Here is a 25000-nt window from a genome sequence, read left to right on the forward strand (position 1 = left end):
ATTGTGTCGATGGCACCTGCCTCTTCAGTATGCGGACTTATTGTGCAGGCATACCATTTGCACGGACCTGAGAAATTGTACTGTTGTGAAAGGAAATCTGAGAGGTGGGCCCAAGCAGCAAAATGAGGATGCAGGCAGATTTGGGTCTGGGTTTTGAACTCCCACCCACCAGAGTTGAGGGGTATTTGCATCTGGGGTCTGGATTCAGGGGTCAGGTTTGGGCTCTTCTCTAGTCATCTCTGCCCTATTGAGAACTGTGACTTCAGAGTAAGAGCTAAATTCTAACCTAAAATCAGCCCCACCGATCTCAGGAAAGTGCATGGTCTCAGTTGATTGTGAAGCTGATAACTTCAGCACCGAACAATGTGGCTATATTACAGCATGCTGTAATCAACAGAGATCTCCTTTTTCTCATGACCAACGTGTTTGTGCCATCAGGTCTCCAAGGGAGTAGGTGAATGGTTGAGGAGTAAAAGGGACCACATGTACAACTTCTTCAAATGCTGTCTCCTTACAGATGTGACCCCACTGGCAGTGGAAGTTAGAGACTGGAGACCAGCTTGGGTGCTAGAGGCCTCGCAGCTATGTACTCAACAGAGAGTGGTCAGGAGGAAAGCCTTCTCTCGTACAGCCATTCTCTTGGTGCTTGTATCTTATTTGTCTAAGGCAGTGGTTCCCAAACTTGTTCCTCTGCTTGTGCAGGGAAAGCCCCTGCTGGGCCGGGATGGTTTGTTTACCTGCCGCATCCGCAGGTTCGGCCCATCGCGGCCCCAGGCCAATGGGAGCTGCGGGAAGCAGCGCGGGCCGAGGGACGTCCTGGCTGCCGCTTCTAGCAGCTCCATTGGCCTGGAGCAGCGAACTGCGGCCAGTGGGAAAAGCGATCGGCCGAACCTGCGGACGTGGCAGGTAAACAAACCAGCCTGGCCCGCCAGGGTCTTTCCCCGCACAAGCGGCAGAACAAGTTTGAGAACCACTGGTCTAAGGATATACGAACTGAAGTATAGTGGATGAGTTCCTAGTATTGAATCATAAACACACTCCTCACATAATTTCTACATGTGCCTTCACTCTTTACCCCCAAATTTTACCTTATTATCCATTTACTGACATATGTTGTGGGAAAAGTAGGAGCATCTTGTGGCCTTGTATTTCTGGGAAGCGAAAGGCAGGTCACTTACCTGGTTTGTGGACTGGGCATATCACAAACAGGCCGAGTGGTACAGTGCAGCACTTTATTCCATTAATGCCTTTTGTTCCACTGAAATACATGCCACCACATATTGCAGCCCCTACTGCGTTTTTTAACAGCAGAACTTGTTTGTGACTTGACAGAGGGTCCAGCACATGATTAACACAATGGGCTTTGCTTTTTTTATGTTATGTGATTATGCTGGATAATTTTTTTAAGCGACAATGAATGTGCTTGGAGATATTTTAATTCCCAGTAAGTATTTTCTGGGAAACCACAATTTGCTGAACAACTAAGGAGCCTGTTCTGTGTTTGGCAGCTAGAACAAGGCACTATAAATAAAATACATTGAAAGAAACTTAAGGGTAGCCCTATAGTTGGATCTAGTTATTGGCTGAGCATTTTCCAAGTGTTTCACTGGCATCCATCTAGTAACTCCTCCCTACGCCAGATCTGCTAATGTGGCTCTCCATTTCAAAATGAGTAGAACATAAGAGGAAACTGGCAAAGCTTGTGGCACACAGAGGTTAGCGTTGATTTGGTATTTGTACTAAAGCCTCTACAAAGGCATTTTAGGTATTTAACCCTAAACTTTTTCTACATAAGCCTTGTCCATTCAGAAAATATGGCAAGTACAATTGCATAGCAAGGCAAAGCACTTAAGCATATGCATTGACGTTGTCTGGACTTAAGCACAAGCTTAAAGTTAAGCACATGTGTTTGCTGACTCAAGGCCTTCATGTCAGTATTTATTTCCTCTTTGTTCCATGTGTATAAGTACTATTAACACCTGCAGATTTAGCCAATTGTGAAGCTGTTGTAAATTTTTTGATAAATACATAATTGAAAGTAACATTTCACATTTGTATTGCACCTTCAGTGAATTTTATTGTTCATGAACTATGTGAAGTTGACAGCTGTTGATTCTACCATCTTATCCAGAGCATAGGGGCAGTAGTGCAATCTTTCCCATTTGCTGAGCCCTCCTTCCTCCCCGGTGGGGTTCAGTCATGTATTGGAGAGGGTCACATTTAGGAGTAAGGGAGTAGATTGGTATCTCTGACCATTAAATCCTTAGTTTCTTGGCCCTTTTTGTTAATTAATGCCATTTGTTGTGTTGACTTTTGTGATTTGCACATCTGTCAGGCTTCTCTTCTTGCCTAGGCCTCTGAAGAGCCTTCAGTTGATAATAATTTTAGACCATTGGGCTGGATATTCAGTGGTGACTTAGAGGTGAATTGTGTCCCATCTCCAGTGCCCTTAGCTATCCGGTTGCCTATGTCAAATAGTCCCTATGTTCCCTGTATCAAAGATTTCTGATGTCACTATTGAAATTATGTCAAAAAATGTCATACCTAATGTCCATCACTGTAGAATGTTAGTAGAATCAAAGTTTGACAAAAAATCACTTAAGGACAGATATTGAAAGTACTGTTCATCTCTCTCACTCCTCAAGTGCAAGTTATTGCTGCTTAGAAGCAGCTCTGAAATGTGTCAGGGTCAGCCATGAGAATCAAGGCTTCCTGATGCTCCTCCTTGCACCTTTCACTCATTGCAGGAGAATATCAAGTCCATTGACTTCAGTGGAATCTCTCATGGAGTAAAGTAGTATGCAGGGTGAATAAGGGTAGCAGAAGCAGACCATTACTAAATAAAACAGTTTAGTAACATCAGCAGACTTTACCAATCTCAGTGATCTTGAATCAGATCTCTCAGGTGTCCAGAAAGTTCAGATATTGTGGATTTTCAAAAGTGCTCAGTGCCATGGTTACTGGGCTGTCTGCACTGCTATGCTCTCTCTGAATGCACCCTCCCAAGTCTCAAGCCTTGTGCCTTTTCTGATGTGGATTCATGTGATTCTCCCATTCTGAGGCCTGGCCCTGGGCCTACAATACCCTGTGGATCAACTGTGCTTACCAAGCAGGACTGATAGAGTTTGACACCTGTTGTTCTTCCCTTTGGGAATCTGACCGGCAGTAAATATAGTGACCAGATAGACTTCTGAAACCTATCTATTGTTTAATTTTAAGAGTAGGAATAAGGTTGTCTAGAGAAAAAGGATTTTAACACAAAAGACAGGCGTGTGGACTGTCTTACCTAAAGCCCATACTATTCTGTGATGGTGGCCAAGCTTAATACACCCCCCACCCCCACACACACACAGATGCCTGTGTCAGCCTGGTTTCTGCAGACAGCTCCTCAACAACTGCTATAGTCCTTTTGATTTTCTGGTTCCTTGGCTGTGGCCCTGGTTGTCAAATGCAGTTCTGTAAGATGGCTGGAGCTAGGAGGTAGAATCTTCACTGCTAATGATTCAGGCATTGTCTCTTAGCAGCCCTTGTGTATTTACTGAGTGGCTTATCTTGAACTATTCTGTTTCCTTCCTGCTTGTTTTCTTTGCCCCTTTAATAAACGAAACCAACATTTTCATAAAGTGAACATACCAATAACCCGGTCAACACACAGTATTCATAAATGATTAGAGCAGTTCCATGTCCTCCACGCTCAGTGCAGGCCTAAGTGCTCCAATTGAAGTCAATGGGAACAGAGGTCAGTGCTGAGCACTTCTGAAAATCCCACCTCATATGTCTTATGGATCAACTGGTTAGGCTCCTAAATCTATGTTTATATTACTAAACAAATGTCTTGCCTTTAAAAAGTGATGAGCATCCAGTGTCTCTTAAATGAACAGGCTAAGACAATAGGGTCATTTTGCGTACAATGAATGGGTAATATACTGTCCTCTTGCGTTAAAACCCACTGTAGGATAAAACATGTGCTTGAATCTCTGTAAGTTAGCACATGTGGACTCATGGGCAAATTGTCTCCTTTAGGGGATCTGTTGGAAACTTTGCACAGCCTGGGCCATCTCTGGGCTTTCCATCCTTTGATTGTCTGGCCATCCCCTTCCTTAAGAATCCTGCTGGTGCTGGTTATGACCTCTTCACCGGTGCTGTCTGTGAGGGAGTAGATAACGCAGAGAGGAGTTATGGCTGGTCCAGCCTGCAATAACTTCCATGAGTATTTGTGCTTAGAATTCTGAACCTCCCGGAGTAGAACATACCATGGAGAATGGCTGTCTCTCTGCTCTGCCTCTTTGAACATCTCACCAACATCTCAAACTGTGCAATCCCTACAGTGTTGAGTCTGAGCCGAGAACCTGCCTTCCTTCCACTCATTTTAGGGCTTCTCTGCCTCAGATTGTTCTGTGTACCAAGTATTGGAGGGGAGCACGTGATCGTAAATTTGTGTTAGGATAGCTATAAAAAATGAAAAACATCATAACAATGCATTGAGTTAATAGCCTTCAGTGCAACAATAAAGACAGTGAAGTTTGTTACTCTATACAAGCTTAACATGTTTTTCTCCTCCTTCCTCTTTAGTTTAAATTTCCATTTCTCATTTTGCAACTATACCATGCAGAAAATACCAGTGCAAGTATAATAATTTAATGGTATTTACTAATATAAATATTTGCTTTTGCAAAGCAGTGTTACACAGAATTCCTGAACTGCAGTCTAAGCAACTGTTGGAATGTTTGAGGTAAGGAACCTGACCTTTGTGAAGATCAACTTAATGAAAACAGGGTTTCCACTGTTTGTAACTTCTATCTATACCGAGCGGCCTCAGAATGGCAGGACAGGAAGCAACACACACATTGTTACTTTTGTATTCCAGTTGGAAGTTCTTGTCATATGTAATTACACTGATAACTGAAAATATTTTACATGAATTTCAGCATATTCCTGCAAAGCTTGAAACAGACAGTTTGCAAAAGATAAGGGAAAATAAATTGAATGAGACCTTAATTACACTAAATTTTACGAGTCACAAAACCTCTGTAAAGAGGAGTATTTTGATTTAGCTTTGTCTTAAAATACAGGTGGAGTTGTTAGCCATATGCTGAAAGTGCAGGGAGGGGAGAGGGAAAAACATATTTGAAATAATCCTGGTTTCCAGAACAATGTCATTTATCTCCAACTGCCCATATATTTAGTTGCCACTTATTAATGTTTTAAGTGTTTTAATTTATCATGCACCTGAGACTATTGTGTATATTCTATATTGCTACAGTTGTTACTCAAGTGACCTCCACTTTTAACATATGATCAAACCAACTTTCTTAGTTGGACCGAGGAAAATCAGCTATAGACACATCAATGAATAAAATTTAGCAGTTCTTCCCTCACTTAAAGGCTTTTTCCAGTTCATAGACAAATATACGGGTGCTTCTAAAACAGTACACCCTGCCACAAGTTTATTCTTGAGAGCTAAGGAATTTGCATGCTATAGGCAGGTGAGTATTTATCTTAGGCTCCTGTGCAGTCTGGAACTGGAGAATAGTAGAATTTATCAGAGGTGGGCTTGTAGTGGGGACATGCAGTGAAGATGCACTTTAAGGGAAACAGCCTTATGAATAATATTTTTTTTTATTATTTTTTTGTTGTAATGATTTTTGTTGTAAGGGGTCTTGTACTGATTTAATTTTTTTCTTAGCAAAGTAGTTCCACTTAGCTAATTTATTTTTCAGCTTTAAAACATCAGCATTTTATAGATCTGAATTTGACAATGTGTGGATGATTGCTACGTACAATTTGCAAAATTGTGATTAACCAGCCCTGCTTCGAGTCAGTTCTCTCTAATTCACAAAAGGCTTCCAAGAATAGTCTGCACAAAATTCAGTTTGCAAATTGCAGGGCAGATTTTTAGAGGGCAGTTTAAAGAATGAAGTCCTAAGGGTTTTATCTATATTTATATCTCTTGTTAAACCAAACTCTTATGTAAATGTTACAATCTGTAAATAACAAGCCAAGCAGCTTTCTTAAAGGAAAGATTGCATCTATATTTTTTGAGATTTAGCAAAATTATTAACCTACACAATAGATTAATATACAAGTATCTTTGGAAACAACTAATACTGCTCTGGGTCTTCAGCTGTGTTTTATGGATATTTAAAGGTTTAAAAATACATAGACCTTTCATTTTGCAGTAAAAATGGTCTCAAATTGAAAAACACTGTCCTTAGTGATGGCTTGAAAACATGGAGATAGCTTTTGTATACTTTTTACTTTTTATAGCCATTAATGCTGCAGTAAATCTTGTATTATTGTATACAGTCTAGATTATTCTTCATTCTTTTGCCTTTGGACAGGAAAGAAATTACTGGCTTCCATCAGTGTTATTGGCAATCCCCATATTCTGACATCTGTTCCTTTCTAAACATTTTACCAACCTTGATGAAATGTAGTTTAGTGTTAGAAGCTGACTTGAAGAAAAAATTGGATGATAAAAAAATAACATTGATTAAACACCAGAAGTAATTTACCAATGACTATCAATATTTTGATGGCCACTGCAGTATATTTCAGAAAAGCTAGACGTCTTATAGAAATTTTAATCATATTTAATCTTTGAATTAAGCTGAATAAATGAATTCTCTTTTTTTAAACAGAAGTATAAGAGCCTAATTTCAGTCAATTTTAATCAAACTCTTTGGACTCTGTTCTAAGGAATATTTTGGGCATATTTTACAGTTTTTATGCAATGTGCTTGTCCCAACTAAAAACTTGCTCAATTAATATTTTTAATACACAGCACTGATTTCATTCACTATTGTGGGACTCCAGTGTTTCAGGGGAGTTACACCAGCATAACACTGCAATCATGCAGTGGTGAATCAGGTACTTGGAATGCCCAAGTGGTATGATCCAAAAAAGGTTGGTATCAGAAACAAGGCAGGTGTGTACCCAAAAGATTAGACTGGTACCAGCTTCTTTAGCCTCCAAAGAGTATATTGCATGTACCCCATTTGTAATGAATTGTTAGAGCATGTACATTAGCTTGTTAAACTAAAGGAAGATACAATATAATACAAGCACAAACGTACTGTATGCATATCACACACACACACACACACACACACACGATTTTGCCTGTGCGGTTGGATTTTCAAATTTGCTCAACATTGGCCTGGTTCTGCCTCCATTGAAATCAATAGGAGTTTTACTACTGACTTCATTAGAAGCAGAGTTTGGCCAATACTAAACAAATTTGAAAATCACAGCCACTATGAGGCAGATCCTCCACTCCAAATCCAGCTGTGGATATGTTCATATGTACACACAGACATACTGCATTGCATATGTACCATTTCAGGGCCAAATGTGAAGTTACAGCTCCCGATGACTTCAGTTAGTGCCACCGGGGCATTCAAGGGCAGAACTTAGCCCTCTGACTATAGGATCTGATAGGACTCTAAAGCCTTTAGTGGCCTGTATTCTTCTGACTACTTCAACCCAAGCTATGCAGATTCCACTGCTGCTGCTGGCCTATTTACAGTGTTTGTGATTTGTCGATTTTTTTTGTTTTTGTTTTTTCTTTCTTTATAGAAAATTTTCATTTGAAGGAAGAAACATTTCCCTAATGTGGGTGCATTAGAGAAGACTTTTCATGCTTGCTATGAAAAATGTTTTCCTCTCATTTCCCAAAAGTCATGCTATTGGGTGGCAGAATCTGAGCGGACTAGGTATGTGGATTGTAAATTTAGCTTTTGCAATCTACTTGTCTGTGCTAATAATAATAATTCACACTTTTCATCCGTGCCTCTCTCAACATGCTTTACATACATTAATGAACACTCTTGATTCTTCTGTGAAGGATATTTAGTAAAGCTGGTTGGAACATTTTTGATGAAATTTCATTTTGTTGCAATATGCTGTTTTGTGGAGGTGTATCCATTTCCATTAATTTTTTTGTGGGGGAAAGGGAAGACAGAAAATCTCACACTCTGTAGCCTAGTGGCTAAGGAATGGCTGGGATGGGGGCAACCCCTTTGGGCTCAAGCCTATGCTCTGCCTGAACCAGAGTGAGCTGGGATGAAAAACCCTGCCCTGAATCAGGAAGATTAGGGACTTAAACTAAGTATTCCGTATCTAAAGTCATTCACCTACCTACCAGGAGACAGCCAGACATACATAGCCCCAAAAGCTCAGATTTTTTTATTCAAAACCATACATTTCAATGCAATTCTGTGTCTTAAAAAACCTCCAGAAGGTTTTGTTTTCATTACAATGTGGAACAAAACTAAATTTTGAATCCTCAAAAGCAGCTGTGAAACAGAATGATCATCCTCTGGTCAGCCCTAACGTTTAGTATTCCTAATTTACGGACAGGGAAACCGAGGAACAGAAAGATTTGCCCACGATCACACAGCAAATCAGCAGCCATGCCAGGAATAGGACTCAGAATCCCTGACTACCCAGGCCTGTGTTATAATCAGTAGATACACTCCTTCCCTCATGATGCCTACAGTGCCTGCGATCCTTCTCATGCCACCTCACATACAGTCTCAAAGCTGTTGATGTTCACCTGCTTAGATATCTGTACAGACTACTAGTAGGAACCATCTAAATATCTAACAGATGTACACATTCACCCTGGGATTAATGCATTCTGGACACAGACCCATCATCCTCACACCTCTTCACAATCACATTATATATTTTTTTTTCACTTGCTCATATGGCATACACCTGTGACATGCTGGCAATGCACTTGCAGTGCAAGAGACCTTCAGATTCAAAGCCATCCTTACATCTTTGTTCTCTTATGCGTGAACCTGTTTGAGGTTTTTTCTGAGCATTCAAAAGGCTTGTGTGTGCTCTTACCTCTTTAAAATCCCACTATGACCCTGGAATATGCTGAATGTAAAAGCAGAAACAAAGCAAGCAGAACTAATAAATAAATGCGGAGAGACAAAGTAAGAAAAAACATTGGCAGCCCTTGTGCCAGCCAATATTATTTCATGTTTTTTATTGCAAACCTGTATACTAACAATAGACCACCACCCCATGCAGCTGGGTGTGTGAATTGAAGGTTCACTGAATGCTGTGAGTTTTCCAAATGTAGCACAATTATAAGAACACCTGCGCTAAAGAACTTTGCACTGAATTTTTTGCAATGTTCACATTCCTCAATTTCTTTCTTGTTTTAATTTCTGCTCAGAAAAAAGTTACTTACAGCATAAGTTTCAGTCATAGGACTTGCTTTTACAAGGCTCTAAGGACCTCCTATGAAGTCAGTGGAATTTGAGGGCCATATTGGGTCCTATAATGGAAGGAGGTAATTCAGCTTCCAAAGCCAGATCTGCTAATGCATGCAAATCGTGACCAGTTGCCTGTTTTGATCCTGGGTCTTCATTGAAAAGCTAATGTATCGATAGATAATAACAGCAATGACAACAAAAATCCAAAGAATAATAATAGTTTGCAAATCTAAGGCTGATGAACATATTATTTCTTGTAACGTTTTCTGAAAGTATTCAGCATTGCTGTTTAATTATTGTTTAATGAATTGATATACCCAACCAGTAATGGCAAAAGTGAGGGACTTTTTGGCAGGGAATATCATCCCTTTAGGACCTTATTATTACTGTTGTTGTTGTTACCTATTACTGTAGCACCTAGGAGCTCCTCTAATGAACCAGGACGTCATTGCACCCCAGAGATGGGCCATGACCCCATTGTGCTAGGTGCTGGACATATACAGAATAAAAAAGATGGTCTCTGCCCCAACGGGCTTAAATCTAAGTATGAACCATGATTCTTAATCTCATTAATGTTAATAGAAAAGGGGCATCACAGGTAAAATCTGAACTTCCTTTTCTGTCCGTTTGTTAGCAGAGTAGTTGACAGCCTTAGCCCAGGCTTTAGAGAACTTTTATCCTATACTGATTCCAGAATTTGAGGCTTACTCACACCTAAGTATCTAGAGATTTATGTTCATAACTCCTATTAATACTAAGGGCTTGTCCACATGCCTTCACAGGAGTGTGTGAGCTGTAGAGCACTCTTAAGTGTTGCACTCTAACTGCCCAAGTAGATCCTCCTGGCGTGAACTAAAAGGTACCTAGTTTCAGAGTAGCAGCCGTGTTAGTCTGTATCTGCAAAAAGAACAGGAGTACTTGTGGCACCTTAGAGACTAACAAATTTATTTGCGCATAAGCTTTCGTGAGCTACAGCTCGTACTCCTTTTCTTTTTTAAAAGGTACCTAGTTTGCATTGATTGCATTCAAAAAGGACTATGTTAACACAAACCTTTTAGTTTCATGCCATGAGGGTCTACACAGGGCAGCTAAAGCACAACATTTGAGAGCCCTTTCCGTAAGAATGGCTCTGCAGGGTCAGGCCAGTGCTCCATCTAGCCTAGATGTCTTCCAGAAGTGGCCAATGCCATGTGCTTCAGAGGGAATGAACAGAACAGGGCAATTATCGAGTGATCCAGCCCCTGTCGTCCACTCCCAGCTTCTGCAAGTTAGAGCATGGGGTTGAATCCCTGACCATCTTGGCTAATAACCATTGATGGACCTATCCTCCATGAACTTATCTAATTCTTTTTGAACCCAGTTATAGGTGGCCTTCATAATGAGTTCAACAGGGACTGTGCATTGTGTGAAGTAGTACTTCCTTTTGTTTTAAATCTGATGCCTATTAATTTCATTGGGTGACCCCTGGGTCTCGTGTTATGGGAGGGAGTAAATAACACTTTTACTGCACACCATTCATGATTTTTATAGACCTCTATCCTAGCTGTCCTTAGTCGTCTCTTTTCCAAGCTGAAAAGTCCCAGTGTTTTTAATCTCTCCTCACATGGAAGCTGTTCCATACTCCTAAATATTTTTGTTGCCCTTTTCTGTAACTTTCCCAATTCTAATATAGCTTTTTTTTGAGATGGGGCAACCAGAACTGCACGCAGTATTCAAGATGTGGGCCTACCATGGATTTATATAGATATTTTCTGTCTTTATAGTGTACTTCCCTGTAGTCAGGACTGTGATGCCATGTAGACAAGCTGTAAATCTCACTGCACATAAAGATGAGAATATATCCCTTTTTTACTCTATTACTCCAAATGGAAAATGTTGGTGACAATCCAGGCCAGCAATGTATAGCCTATTATTGTTGCCATGTGTTGTTTTGATAAAGTGCTATGAATGCATTATGTCTTTGTGATGATTTACATTTTTCCTTTCATTTTCTCATCCAAGATTAGGACCAAGTCCAGGATAAACTTGTCTCTGTGGCCCTGGGGAATACAGAAGCTCATTGAGTCACCCAAGCTTTTGCGACTTCAGAGGCTACTCCCTATTTCCAGGCAGCAGACCCTCTTAGAGTGAGAAATAGGGAGGCAAAGCTAATTCTGAGCTCACGTGGCTGCCAAATCCTTCCTTCCTTCCTGAAGATGGAGCCTGGGAAACTCCCATGACCATCCACCTTGTATTCATGTCCATAGTCAGTAGGGTATTAGGGCCTGATCGAAGATTCCTCCCTTTCCCCAACTCCCATTGATTTCTTGTCACAGGGAATTGGATCAAGTTTAAGAACACTGTCAAGGTTCCTCCCCCACTCTGAACTCTAGGGTACAGATGTGGGGACCTGCATGAAAAACCTCCTAAGCTTATCTTTACCAGCTTAGGTCAAAACTTCCCCAAGGTACAAAATATTCTACCCTTTGTCCTTGGATTGGCCGCTACCACCACCAAACAAATACTGGTTACTGGGGAAGAGCTGTTTGGACACGTCTTTCCCCCCAAAATACTTCCCAAAACCTTGCACCCCACTTTCTGGACAAGGTTTGGTAAAAAGCCTCACCAATTTGCTTAGGTGACTACAGACCCAGACCCTTGGATCCTAAGAACAATGAACAATCCTCCCAACACTTGCACCCCCCCTTTCCTGGGAAATGTTGGATAAAAAGCCTCACCAATTTGCATAGGTGACCACAGACCCAAACCCTTGGATCTGAGAACAATGAAAAAGCATTCAGTTTTCTTACAAGAAGACTTTTAATAAAAATAGAAGTAATTAGAAATAAGAAATCCCCCCTGTAAAATCAGGATGGTAGATGCCTTACAGGGTAATTAGATTCAAAACATAGAGAACCCCTCTAGGCAAAACCTTAAGTTACAAAAAAGATACACGGACAGAAATAGTTATTCTATTCAGCACAATTCTTTTCTCAGCCATTTAAAGAAATCATAATCTAACACGTACCTAGCTAGATTACTTACTAAAAGTTCTAAGACTCCATTCCTGGTCTATCCCCGGCAAAGACAGAATATAGACAGACACACAGACCCTTTGTTTCTCTCCCTCCTCCCAGCTTTTGAAAGTATCTTGTCTCCTCATTTGTCATTTTGGTCAGGTGCCAGCGAGGTTACCTTTAGCTTCTTAACCCTTTACAGGTGAGAGGAGATTTCCTCTGGCCAGGAGGGATTTTAAAGGGGTTTACCCTTCGCTTTATATTTATGACAAACACTTAAAAGATTCATTTTCTATCAGGAAGAGAAGAGGAGGCCCAGTGGACCGAATAGTCCTTTCAGTGATTGGGAGAAGGAGGGAGTCTCACAGCAGAAGAGGGGGGTCTCCTCTTAATTATCATTATTAGCAGTAGGAAATCTTTTCCCCCTCTTCCATGCAGTAGCTGGTATGTGGAAGAGACTGAGGCACTCCAGAGGCTGTATAATGTTTAGGCTGTCTAAATCTCATTGCTGCCCATTGGCTGCTGGATTAAATTGGTGCTTTTCATTGAAGGGTGCACCTTCCATCAAAGGGTGCTGGAGTTAAAGGTGCTGGGGATGCAGCACCACCTCCTGGCTTGAAGTGGTTCCCATCATATACAGGGTTTAAAATTTTGTTCAATGGCTTCCAGCAACCCACACTATAAAAATTGTTCCAGCACTGCTGCTTCCACCCGATCTACCACATCTCCTTAAAGATAATGACGTGTCTTCAAGAGCCACCCAAAGCAATATTTTTTTTTTAATGAAGCCTTGAAGAAAATATTTCTAAAAGCCAGAGCCAACCAATCTGATGTGTTCTGCCTGTACTAAAGTGGGAACCACATGTGTATTCTGGGTGTGAACATGTGTGCAGTGCAACTTTGTCCACATGCAAGTGTGTGTGTGTTTGCATAAACCTAATCTTTTTCTTGCCAAATCTCACACACAATTTGACCTCAGGGTTGGACATAAAATCATAAGTTCATGATATTTTTTCCATGTGTAGTGTTCTTTGTTTACAACCAAAATCCTCTCTGAAGATTAAACTTAAAAAGACTGTGATTTAATGGATTTAGGATCAGATTCTTACCTTCAGTCTGAGGCAGGCATGGCTTTAAAATTCAATAGTAATCGATGATTGTTTCAATTATGGAGCAATGACCACCCACCACTGTTTGGGTTCGTAGCTATGCCTGTACTGCAAAAAGGGATGGGTGTACTATTCAGATGAATGTAAAACTGAATAAGAAGAGACAGAGATGTACACCAAGACAGAGCAAAAGGGAATTTCTCTGCCATTCTAGTGTAATGTACTAGACTCGTGCTCATTCAGGAATCTCTGAGAAAAAATTTGACATAAAGCAGTGAGTTATGTCAAGGTTGCTTTTATGCCGCAACACTGTAGAAGGATAAGATGGAGGGTTCAGCTTGCATGAATCCCTTTGCAGGATCGGGGCTTAAGTTAGCAACTCTTCAGCCACATAGATCAATGTGGAGTGGAGTGCTTTTTATAAAGAGAGCAGGCATTCAAATATATCATGTGGACTTTAGCACTTCTTAGTGTTTCAGTTATAAAGATATGTTTTTCCAGTGCATTCGCCAAGATTTTGACTAGTTTAGTTTATATTTTGTTTTATATGAACTTAGCATCTCCATTCATTTCTGCCCTTAAAAAAAAATCAGCCCATTCTTATTATAAGTTTGGGATCAAATCCTGGGGTTTGCTTTGGCTGCTTTGCACCTCTCTGGTGGTCTAAAGCAGACCTAACTGGTACCTGGAGAATTCCTATCTCCAAGGGAATCCTTGGGTATCGTAGGGCTGCTATAGCAGTTTTGTACCTCTGCCTTCCTAGCTCAGGGGGCAAGGTGGGGGGAAGTGGCTATCCTTGGCTGATTGACTGGCCCCTTGAGGCTGCTGGCAGACATCTGCAGCAGCTTGAACAGTTCTGAGGTTTGGCCTACTGTACCTGAAGGGTTGGGTCAGAAGTTGAACAAACTCAGACTTGGCGGGGGAGCGTGCAAGATGGTGGTGGCCTATGATCAAATCTGGACCTTCCTCTTCAGCTGTGCTGAGGGTTCAGGATGTGGGCCTTAAATGGTAGGTTCTTTGCAGGTGGAAACTATGCCATCCTACAGTTCCTAGCATATTGTGGGTGTTAATGCTGTATAAATGTAAGTCAAGTAACACTTCAGGCTGAAGGGATGTTGCGGTGAAAGAGCTATCTGGAGTCTGTTTAATGGGTCCCCTTCACCACCACAGTCTTGCTAGTGAGAGAGACTGCAACATGCTTGCCACGAATAATTTATTGTATAATATCCTTTGCAAATTCCTGCTATGACTAGATGATCAGTTATTTTTCAAGGAAGACGGGGTGTTTCCAGTGCCTGTGTTTTAATTTCACTTATAATTATCTCCACATAAGTCTTCAATTTTGAATCTTGAATTGGATACACATGCACACTGACTTGCATGGAAAAGATCAGTGACAAAAATCACATGACATTTCCATACTGTAATTATTTTCTGAATCAGGCCCAGAGTCTTTGGGAGTCCTGGAAAATGTACATAAAGCTGTTTTGTTTTTATCTACAGGATTTACAGCTTAATTCAGGTTTTTATGTGTATGGGTAAATCCTTCTAAATGGAGAAAGCTTCCTAGAAAGTTTTCATAGTACTATCTTTCTCAGTAGCACAGGGTAGGTTTTGAAACGTTAGAACCGTAAAAGGGACACCATGAACTTGAAATCTAGTCTGAAAAGGTCTGTAATGAGTTTTGGTTCCTATACCGGCTCTTGAGTTCTCTTGGTTTTATAATCACATTCTCCTATTCTTAACAACAACAACAACAAAAACCAGTGTATTTCGCTCCCCTGTTTCTGCAAGAACAACCCACATAAAAGAGCAGGACAAATGGATTCATTCACTGTACAGAGGAAATAGGTGAAACTGAGTATACATAAAGTGCTGTCTTGCACACAAACTGCTTGTACAAAAAAACCAGAGAAATGCTTTTTTCCTCTAATGTTTTGGATATCAGAATCTTAGGTGTTATTTTGTAAAAGTACTATGTAAAAAATGTTCAGACAGATGTGTGATTTTTAAAGTTGCCCTTTATTATCTTGGCACATCACCACAAGAAACTTGGAATTTTCATGCACTCTACCTGCATTAAATAATAATCTGTCTTTCCAAAAAGCAGCAGGTCCTTGACTGCTCATCATGAACACATTGGGGACAGGGTAATAAAGAATATGAATAAAAATGATAAAAGGTGGCAATATAAATAACTTCTCATTTTGCAAAGAATAAAGAAATGTCAGAAAAGTTAAAATATAAATTACAATTTCTCTCACCTCCTCCATAGCTTCAACTTATGTACTGTTCTGAGCCTGCCCTCCCACTTCATAAAAGTTGGACCTGTGTGAACTCTTTCCATTCTGGTGTATACCACATCAGTGAATTTTCTTGTCCTTCTGGTTTATGCCCAAATTCCAAGCCATACATCCATAACCAGTTCGCACTAATACACATACAAAATCCTGGTTTCACATTTTCCCACAAACCCAAGCTCCTGCCGTTGTGGTTCCTTGTGAACCACGGGGTGTTGCCTGTGAGTTCAAGGAATCCTATTGTTTCTAACATGCAGCCCAGGCACTACTGAATCTAACCTGGGCAGGGTCACAGGACTCCGTTGGCAAATCAGTGCTTAACAAACAAATGAAGACAAGTAGCAGCAGCAGCGCTGGCCTTCTCCACAGCAGGGTACCACAGGTGTTTCAGGTAACACAGTGAGTTTCACCGACAAAATATGTAAGTAATATATACAATTAAAATAATGGGAATGAAAGTAAAAACAGGGGCACTCCAACCCACCCATGTGAAGCTGATTTCTACTGATAAATGAGCAGCTGAATACAACTGTTGTTCAGCTACACAGAAACAAAAATACATGCTAAGAAGAAACAGCCTGAGCTGAATTAGAGACCTGGGACTGAAATTCTCTCTCCTTTCCTCCCTCTGCCATCTGAGCCCAGGAATAGTACACTTGGTTCCAGATCTTCAGCTGGTGTATATCTGGGTAGTTCCATTGTATTGAGCTCTGGTGACTGACAGCTGAGGATCTGGCTGTCAGATCTCTTTTGTAAACCTAGGGAACAACTCGGTCAGGTAAAGTAATAAAATCCGGTAGAATACTGTACTAAGATAATGTGCCATTTGCTGAAGGAATTACAGAGGTGGCCCTTAATCTTGTGATACAATTGGGCAGGTTTTTGCTGCTTCAGTGATGTAAAGTTCTGCCCTTAAATCAAGTGGATCTTCCCCATGGAGGATTTAGTTCAGAGCTGAGGATTCTTTGGGTGGTATATTGTTGATGTAGCTGCTCCAACACCACAGATGTTCTGGTGGGAGGTGGCTGGAGAAAAGGGGGCATAGACAGGGATCCATCCTGATCCCCCACAACCAGAAAGTCCCCTTGGAGCCATTGTCAGCCAGTGTACATTATAGCAGCCCTTAAGATGTTCTGATTTTATGTTGGGGGCCAGCCCAGCAACAGATTTGCCCCAAGATCAGGGAAGCACATCACAAGGTTCCTTAAAGTCACCTTGGTACCTTCCCCACCCTTGAACTGTGCTGCTGAATGTTCCTTGGGCACAGCTCAGGAGCTTGACAAGAGTGTGTATTTCATAGGCTTCTTTTGAGGAATAATTTACTATTGGGCTCAGTGTGATGGGACAGGAAACACGCATTTAGATATATTACTAAATTTATCCTAGTAAAACTGGGAGATATGTTAGTCAGGTCAGATATAAAGTGAAAGTAAGACAGATCCCAGAGCAATTGCAGAAGGCAATGTATTTACTAGGCCACTGTATGCCAGAGCTAGAGAGAAACAGGGGCTTAGACTAGCAGAAATCCCACCTCCACTCTAAGCTGAATCAGAGTGGTCAGATGAAATGCAGCCCTTTCCTCTGAAAAAATGGTTATAATTTTTTTGAGTGGGGCTGACCATCTTAATTACCTGGTACTGGTTTAGCCAATCAGGGGCAAAGGAGATGTACTGTATGATTTCCGTCATGCTACCCACCCTAAGAAACCAGACTTGAACTTCAAATGCAGTAACTGCATGGCTGAGGATCTAGCCCTACATATATATATATATATATATATATATATATATATATATATATATGCATGTATATTTGTGTATGGATTGCGCTATCAGTACCAGATCTATACGATCAGTGTGCATTTAGTTACAGCTGGAAAAACTACTGTATTGTGATAGCCTGATGTTGTAAAGTGGTTAAGGTCCCTTGGGACTGACTCTTGATCGTGTGTTTTCATTTTGGCCCTGCATTGTATGTATCTACGTATGTACCACATTCAGAATATGAGGTTGTTTCAATTATGAGGATGAAGGGTGCGCATTACCTACAGTGAAACCTCACAACCGAAAAAATGAGTTGCCAAGTGTAGGTAACCTTTAATTAAAGGGTGGGCAAAAAATGTGCTGGAAAATTTGTGGCTATTTTTTTAATAATGGGCTCTGAAAACAGGGGATATAAAGGCAGGAGTCACCTATTACATTTTTTTAAATAGAGAAAATAAAACAAAAATTACCCTGCATTTTTTTTATGAGCAGTCTTTCATGATGGAAGTGCATCTTGGACACAGAGTCACCAAGTGGCCCATAAGATACCTTTATTCAGCCCAATCAGAGACTTTGTATGTAACTCAAAAGACCAGAATAGAGTCCTTATTGAACAAGGTTAGACAGGATAGAAACAATCGGCTTATATAAAGTATTTTTACTTCATAGGAATGTGGTTCTGCTTGCTGAAAATGTATCCTTTGCATGGAGTACAAGCATAATCCTGTGCCTACTTTGCCCTTAGAGTAAAAGTATGCTTAATAGCAATTTCAGAAAAGAATCTATTTAAAGCCTGTTGAGCAGAATATCCACTTATAGATGGAAACTATAAGTGAATAACGTTAATGGAGTTCTGTTTTGTAAAACGCATAGGACAACTAATAGAATCAAGCTACTATAAAAGTGGATGATTGAATTACATTTAAGAGAGTACCTAATTTATTACCTTTGAAAATAGTTTTTAGAGCTGTATGCTTGGTGGGTTTTTGTAAATTCCAGGCTTTCTTCATGCAAAAAGTTTTCAGGAGTCTCACCTCGTGTAATATATGAGAGTCAGATCACTTTTTGTGCTATTATAAGTTCTAAGAGGCATATCAGTATTTCCACTAAAACACAAATGTTCAAGGGGCTAAATACTTCAGGCAGAATTGCTCTTAGGAAAAACTTACTACATTGTACAAAGTCTTAGTTTGGGAGTAAATTTGGGCCCCTAGTTAGGAACATAGAATTGCTGAGTCTAGTGGTCCATCCTGTTGGGTGTTCTGTCTCTGACAGTGGCCAGCACTAGATGATGCAGAGGAAGGTAAAACATCCCTGTAATGGTCAATTATAAAATAACCTGCTTTTGAGCAGGTGTTTGTTCCTATTTCCCATCACTAGGTGGTTGGTTTATGCTCTGGAAAATGAGAGTTTATACTCCTTTTATTTCCCCCTATGTAACAGTACTGTAGTTGTTCACATTACCCATATAACTATCATTTTATTAATGCTGCCAAGCTCTTGGGCTCAGTGATCTCTTGTGGCAGCATGTGCCACAGATTAACTATGCAGTATGTAAAAATAATTTTAAAAGTTTCCTTTTATTAGGTTTAAATATGTTGCTTTTCCATGTCCTTGGCTATCCCTTTCTTCTTGTATTCTGTGAGAGGGTAAAGAGGAGAACCTGACTGACCTTCTGTACACTGTTCAATATTGTAGGCAGAGCTGCTTGTAGTTAAGATCGACCGACACTTCCCATTGTAAAACTCTATAATAAATTCTATATCTCATTCCTTAATACCATCCTAAGGTGTATTGTGTTTGCGTTTCTGCTTGGGGGTTGTGCCTGGGTGGTGCCACTCATTGCCACTCAAAAGGGGCAGAGAGAGGGGTGGCCTGTGCTTCCCTTCACTTGCACAAGCATATATGGGAGCACCAGGTGCACCCTTTTAAGAGCTGTAGCTGCAGGAGAGAGCTGTGAAGCTTCCAGAGGCCTTGCACTTCCCTGTAGCACAATAGCTCTCCGAGCTCTTGCTGGGGTGGGGTAGCTCCATGCTGCCCTAAATCTGGGGACACTAGTTCATAGGCACAAGCGAGCCCCTTGCGCCAAATTTCAAAGACTGAATTTGCTAGTTTAGAAAAAGCCTCATTTGTTTTGTTTTTTTTTGCAAAGATATGATCTATCTTGTTAAATCTGACATCCCATAAATCATGTTTGTGGGTCAAGTAAATCTGTGCAATAGATCTGTTCTTACTCCTAGTGCTGCAGGATCAGGGTCAATAGACCTACAGTACATGTGTATAGTCAGAGGTTGACCAGAAGAAAAGACAGAATTCTGTGGTAAATTGCATTTACACGTCTGTATTTTATACCTTTAAATCATAGTGAAACTGCACTATGGACACCACCACAGGCAATCTCTTGTCTTAAACATCCACTTAAAAGTATCCCCATGTGGCTCCTGATATAATTTATCTTTATCCTTAGTTAAAGACCACCTATATTAGGTCACCGGTTTTTGTTGCTCCGTATGGTGGTTGCTTAACACAGGTTTAAGTGTAAACACAAAGTAGAGTGTTTCAGTGACACAAAGGCAGGGAACCCAGTCTATTAGAGCCAGGAAATTCAAAACAGGGTGATATTCTGTCTGCAACTTACCACAAATGCTACAGTGTTGTGTACACAGTTGGTCTTAATCTTGATTTTTTTGTGACTCTTGCTGGTTTGATACTATAGCTTTCATGTGGTTTAACTAAGATTTTCTTGTTGGTGTTTTATCGATACTCTTCTAAAAATGAAATTATACTATTGTTTAGTATGGTTGGCACTGCACAAGGTGCAAGGAAAGACTTTGTCCCTGCCCCAAAGAACTTACAGTCTAAGTACCTTTAGTGGAAACATCCTTTGAAGCCGTGGGCTGGCTTTCTTAATGGGAACGAGAGAGAAAGTCCAGGCAAATACCGTACAGCCCTCAATTAATTTTCCTTTGAAATTTTCTAATGCCTTTAGTTTTCCCTCACCCCTATTTCCAGTTATCAGATATAGAATCTTGACAAATTATTGTTAATTGCATAGTAAATAGAACAGTATTGTTGGCCCCAAGACAGATTACCATTTCTTATTACAGAATTCTCATAGACCACAAACCACTATCTCCACCAGTTATAACAAAGTTTAGCTTCAAGCTGATAAAAAGCATGTATTGAATAATAACTGGTGCTCTTATTGTAAGTGGTTCAAAAGGAAATCTGGATAGTTCATTGTAGTTGTGCTCATAGACACACCCAATGCAAAGTGAGGTGAGAAGGTGTGCACGCACAGGGCTGTGTTTCCAACACTGACCTCTGTTTATAGATGCTAATCACCGTGACTCCAATTATTTATGGCTGCAGTTGAGGTTAATTGGACATCTCGACTCCTGATTTGTAGGCACAGTCATGTACCTAGACATCCAGTTTGACCGTGTCCCCATTCATCTGTGTCTGTGTAACCTGCTATTCAGTGTGTGATACATGTTCACATCTTTACTTGATCCATAGAGGATATGAGTCCCTCAGCCGCAGCTAGGGGACTTATTTCTTTAGCTCAAGCTGTAGAAGCCTATGTTTGAGCTCTGGAGATATCTGGTTCAGTCCCAAAGATTAAGATTATTACACCTGCAAAATTGCAAACACAAAAATTGAGTCCTGGTAAAGGATAGTTGAAAATGTGGTCAGATTTTCTTATTACCAAGACCATCTTCTCTTCTTATAATCCTCATGAAGGTGTTGGAATGGTTTTCTTTTCTTTTCTTTCTTTCCACTGCTTCTTGTCATAAAATAACTAGCCATTTAACTTGTACATCCTGTTGCACCTGATCAGCATTTCACATAGCATATTCAAGCACAAAAATATATTAAAAGAGTTCAGGTTGTGACACAACCCACCAAAATAAATCAAGGGGTGCTAAGGTGAACATGTGTTTTATGTAATCCTATACTTTTCAAATATCCTTCAGTTCCTACAACAAAAGGGAAGCCTTCCAGTACATCTCCGGTGAATTTAGGAGATGTGCTGGACTTCCAACTTTTGCCTCAAATTTGATTATATCAAAATGTATTAAAGATTGGAGAGTTTGCATTAGAGTGTACCCTTTTATGTGGTATTTTCAAAGATCATTAAGACCAGTATTGGCCAGCATAGAGGCTAACATTACTGAATAGTTTGAATAGTACACTTTTTCTGTAACTTTCTTGCTTGTGTTTTATCTATTTGTACCCCCCCCAAAAAAAACCTGAGCCAAGAAGTTTAGATCGAAATACAAACTTTCCCAAAGTTTTGGGGTGTTCTAATATAGGGAAATCTAGTAGTGCCAAATTTCATGACTTGAGCCCAATCTCCAAATCTGAACGTTCCCAAAGTTTAAGTGTGTTTGTAAGGCATACATAAAAACGGTGTGAGCTCATCCAGGTTTGGCCCTGGGTGTGTTAGGCTACATATATGCCACGAGCTAGTGGTGGGATTCTCTGCTCGTGTACACATACTCAGGGTAGCTCTCGCAGAGGAAACACGAGTCCACGTAGCAGTGTAGCTGCGGTACGGTTGAGTTGAGTAGATACCAAGAGGGTTCCGGCAGGTCTGTACTCAGCATGGCTAAACTATGGTGTTGCTACCCACGCTCTCATGGCTCCCCTGCTAGCTCAGTGAGAGCTAGCCTGGGTATGTGCACATGAGCAGGGGATTCAGACCCCTAGCTTGTAGCATAGATGAACCCTTCATTGTGACTGAGTCAGGTTCTAGTGTAACTCTCTAGGAAACAGGGATTCAGTAGGATTCTTCCAGAGTTGAACCCCAAACTCATTAAAATATTTCAATAAAGTAATTAATGCACATGGCCACTAGACACTCTTAAAATGTAAATTTCACAGCTGTAAGAAATTAGATTTGTTTAAAAATAACAGAAGGCCCAAGTACAAATTATGGAGTAAGTGCCTATAAAATTGCAAACTTGGTTTTAAGGCACAACTAATTTTTTTTTTTTTACTAGTTCATTTGCTTTAGCACTGGTATTCAGAGACAGATCCGTTTCTCTTTAGGTATATACTTCTTTGGTGCCAATTTGCCTCTAAACTGGTGGTCAGACAGACACCAGAGTGGAGTCAATTAGTCAGTGGTTCTCTCTCATCAGGTGTTGGGGTTAGAGTGCAAGGAAATATTTTCAATGAACCTCAGTTCCCTCTGAACTATAGCTTGTGTTCAGTGTTTGATGGATTTGCAAACTACAGCACGTGATTGCAAAGTTCAGTGAACACTGGTTTGAGTTATTTGCACAGCTGGGAAGGTAGGTAACTTTCAGCCCCACAATACATGTCAGCTGTATGTTAATAAGCCTTGGGAACACCCCCTTTGTCACCTTATGTGAAAGCGCAAGGGCCTGGGCTTCCTCAATGGGCAGGTGGCAAGTTGGTCAAACTCAAACCTCCAAGCAAACCTACAGGGATTAGGTTTCAGAGTAGCAGCCGTGTTAGTCTGTATTCGCAAAAAGAAAAGGAGTACTTGTGGCACCTTAGAGACTAACCAATTTATTTGAGCATAAGCTTAGCTGTAGCTCATGAAAGCTTATGCTCAAATAAATTGGTTAGTCTCTAAGGTGCCACAAGTCCTCCTTTTCTTTCTACAGGGATTAGTTTGCTTCTGAGCCTGGAAAACACCACACTAGAGAGTTCACTCAGCCTTAGACAGCACTTGATCTTTGGGTATTGTGCATGGCAGGCACTTGAACTAGTTCCCTCAAAGCCCACAGAAAGTTGGGGAGGAAAAGGGAACCTCCTTTTGTCTAAGCCAGTAGAATCCATGCTAGGCTTGTTTCGTCAGCAGGTTGTGACCTATGGGCTTGCTCCTGCTCCACTGAAGTCAGTGACAAAACTCCCTGCATCATCTGGCCCTATATGCCTTACATTTTCCCTGCCATTTCCAAAGATGCTCACAGAGCCAAAACCCCTCTCATCACCTATTCTTGTGTCCAAGACAGGAGGCCAAGGCCATGAGCTTGAGCACCATCCCTCTTTACTGAGTAGACTGAATGACAGGGCAGAACATGGACTCTCTTGGACCTCACTCACATATATGGTGCTACAACTGCCTCTTTGCAGGCCAACTTGTAGCATAGTATATTAAATGGTGGGATGGAAGAATATGAAGCAGAGTGTGTTCCAGATGAGCCATACTGAAATCCACTGCAGATCTATATTATGCATATAAGTAGACACAGTTCAGATTATGACCTCCTAATGTGATTTTCATGCTATTGTTTTAAAACATAATTATAAATCAAATTGCATTTGAGATGTGACCCTGACAATAGTGAGCCGAAACACTGTAAGGGCTGCTTCAAAAATAGCTCCTTTCAACCATTATTAGTGGTTAGAGCAAGAAAAGTACAGGTTGACCAGCCAGATTTCTCTATACCATTTGTATTCGAGATATGAGAATTTAAGTATGAGGATGTTTGACTGGTCTCTGGTGCTATAGCTCAAGGTCTTTCTTCTTCACCCAGGGGCTGCTTTTCCAAAGTTTTGGTTCATTGCTTTAGGCTTAAGCAGGAGGTATGTGAGTTTTCCACATTGCTTCATTTTAACTGCTACTTTCCTCTCTCTCTCTTCCCATTCCTTACCATAATTATTTGTCTAAGCAGGAAAACTTTATTCTGAAAGAATAACAGCCATCTTGGGAAGAGTGACGTTGGGTGTCTCAGTTTTTGAGTGGCCAACTTTAGACACTTAGGTGTGAAAAGTGCTGAGCACTAGAGGTTCCCATTTCATTCAATGGGAACTACTCATGTGGGTAAAATTATGCATATATTTACGTGTTAGCTGGACTGTGATCCAGGAATGGTACAACTAGTAAAATACAAGCATTATAAAGAGTAAAGATAATGAGTTAAGGCAATATAGGTAACAATTCTAATACTCTTACAATTCATACAGTCTCTTTAAAAAGGTGAGGCAGGGGAGATGTATAAAAATCACATTAGGCACCCCAGTATCTTGGATTAAAAATTAACTTATCAACAGGACATGGAACCAACAAATATAGAACTCCACTTTTCAACAGGCCTTTAAAAAGACTTAAACTACTTGGCTCTGACCTATGGTAGGGATTATTGTATCTACCTTATGGGTAGTTGTTATTATTAGATCTGAACTAATAGTTAATAGTAGATCGTGTATTTACATTTTGGTTTTTTCCTCATTTGTGAGAATTCATTTGTTGTTCAACTCTTATTCTTGGATTGTAGATTGTTCACAAATTTAGAATATTTACAAATCATTCCATCATGGCTGTTTACCTAAATCACCTTGTTTTTTCTACTCACTGATTGGATGAGTTGTACAATACTGTGCAAAATGCAAACTGTGAATATTACCACTGAATATACCATGCAGATTTTCTGCTGTGTTACTCAGTTACTTAAGTTATCCATTTAGGCACAGAAGCAGTACCACATGCCCTTTTTAACTAACCAACACACTGCAAATTCAGAATTGTATACTCAAATGTACACTTTTGTTCATTGTTGATGGCTTAGGTAAGTCAAATATGGATATTTCTGTCCGCTGATTGGGTGGCTCATGTAATTA

The 25000-nt window shown here is 40.4% G+C and overlaps 1 protein-coding gene across 7 annotated transcripts in view; it reads left to right on the forward strand.

The window, feature by feature from the left end:
- Nucleotides 1-25000, forward strand: part of ZNF536 (zinc finger protein 536) — a 400318-nt gene that overhangs the window by 86538 nt on the left and 288780 nt on the right. The gene's annotated exons all lie outside the window — the stretch shown is intronic.

The sequence above is a fragment of the Natator depressus genome, chromosome 12 (genome assembly GCF_965152275.1).
Source record: "Natator depressus isolate rNatDep1 chromosome 12, rNatDep2.hap1, whole genome shotgun sequence".
Taxonomy (NCBI): Eukaryota; Metazoa; Chordata; order Testudines; family Cheloniidae; genus Natator; species Natator depressus.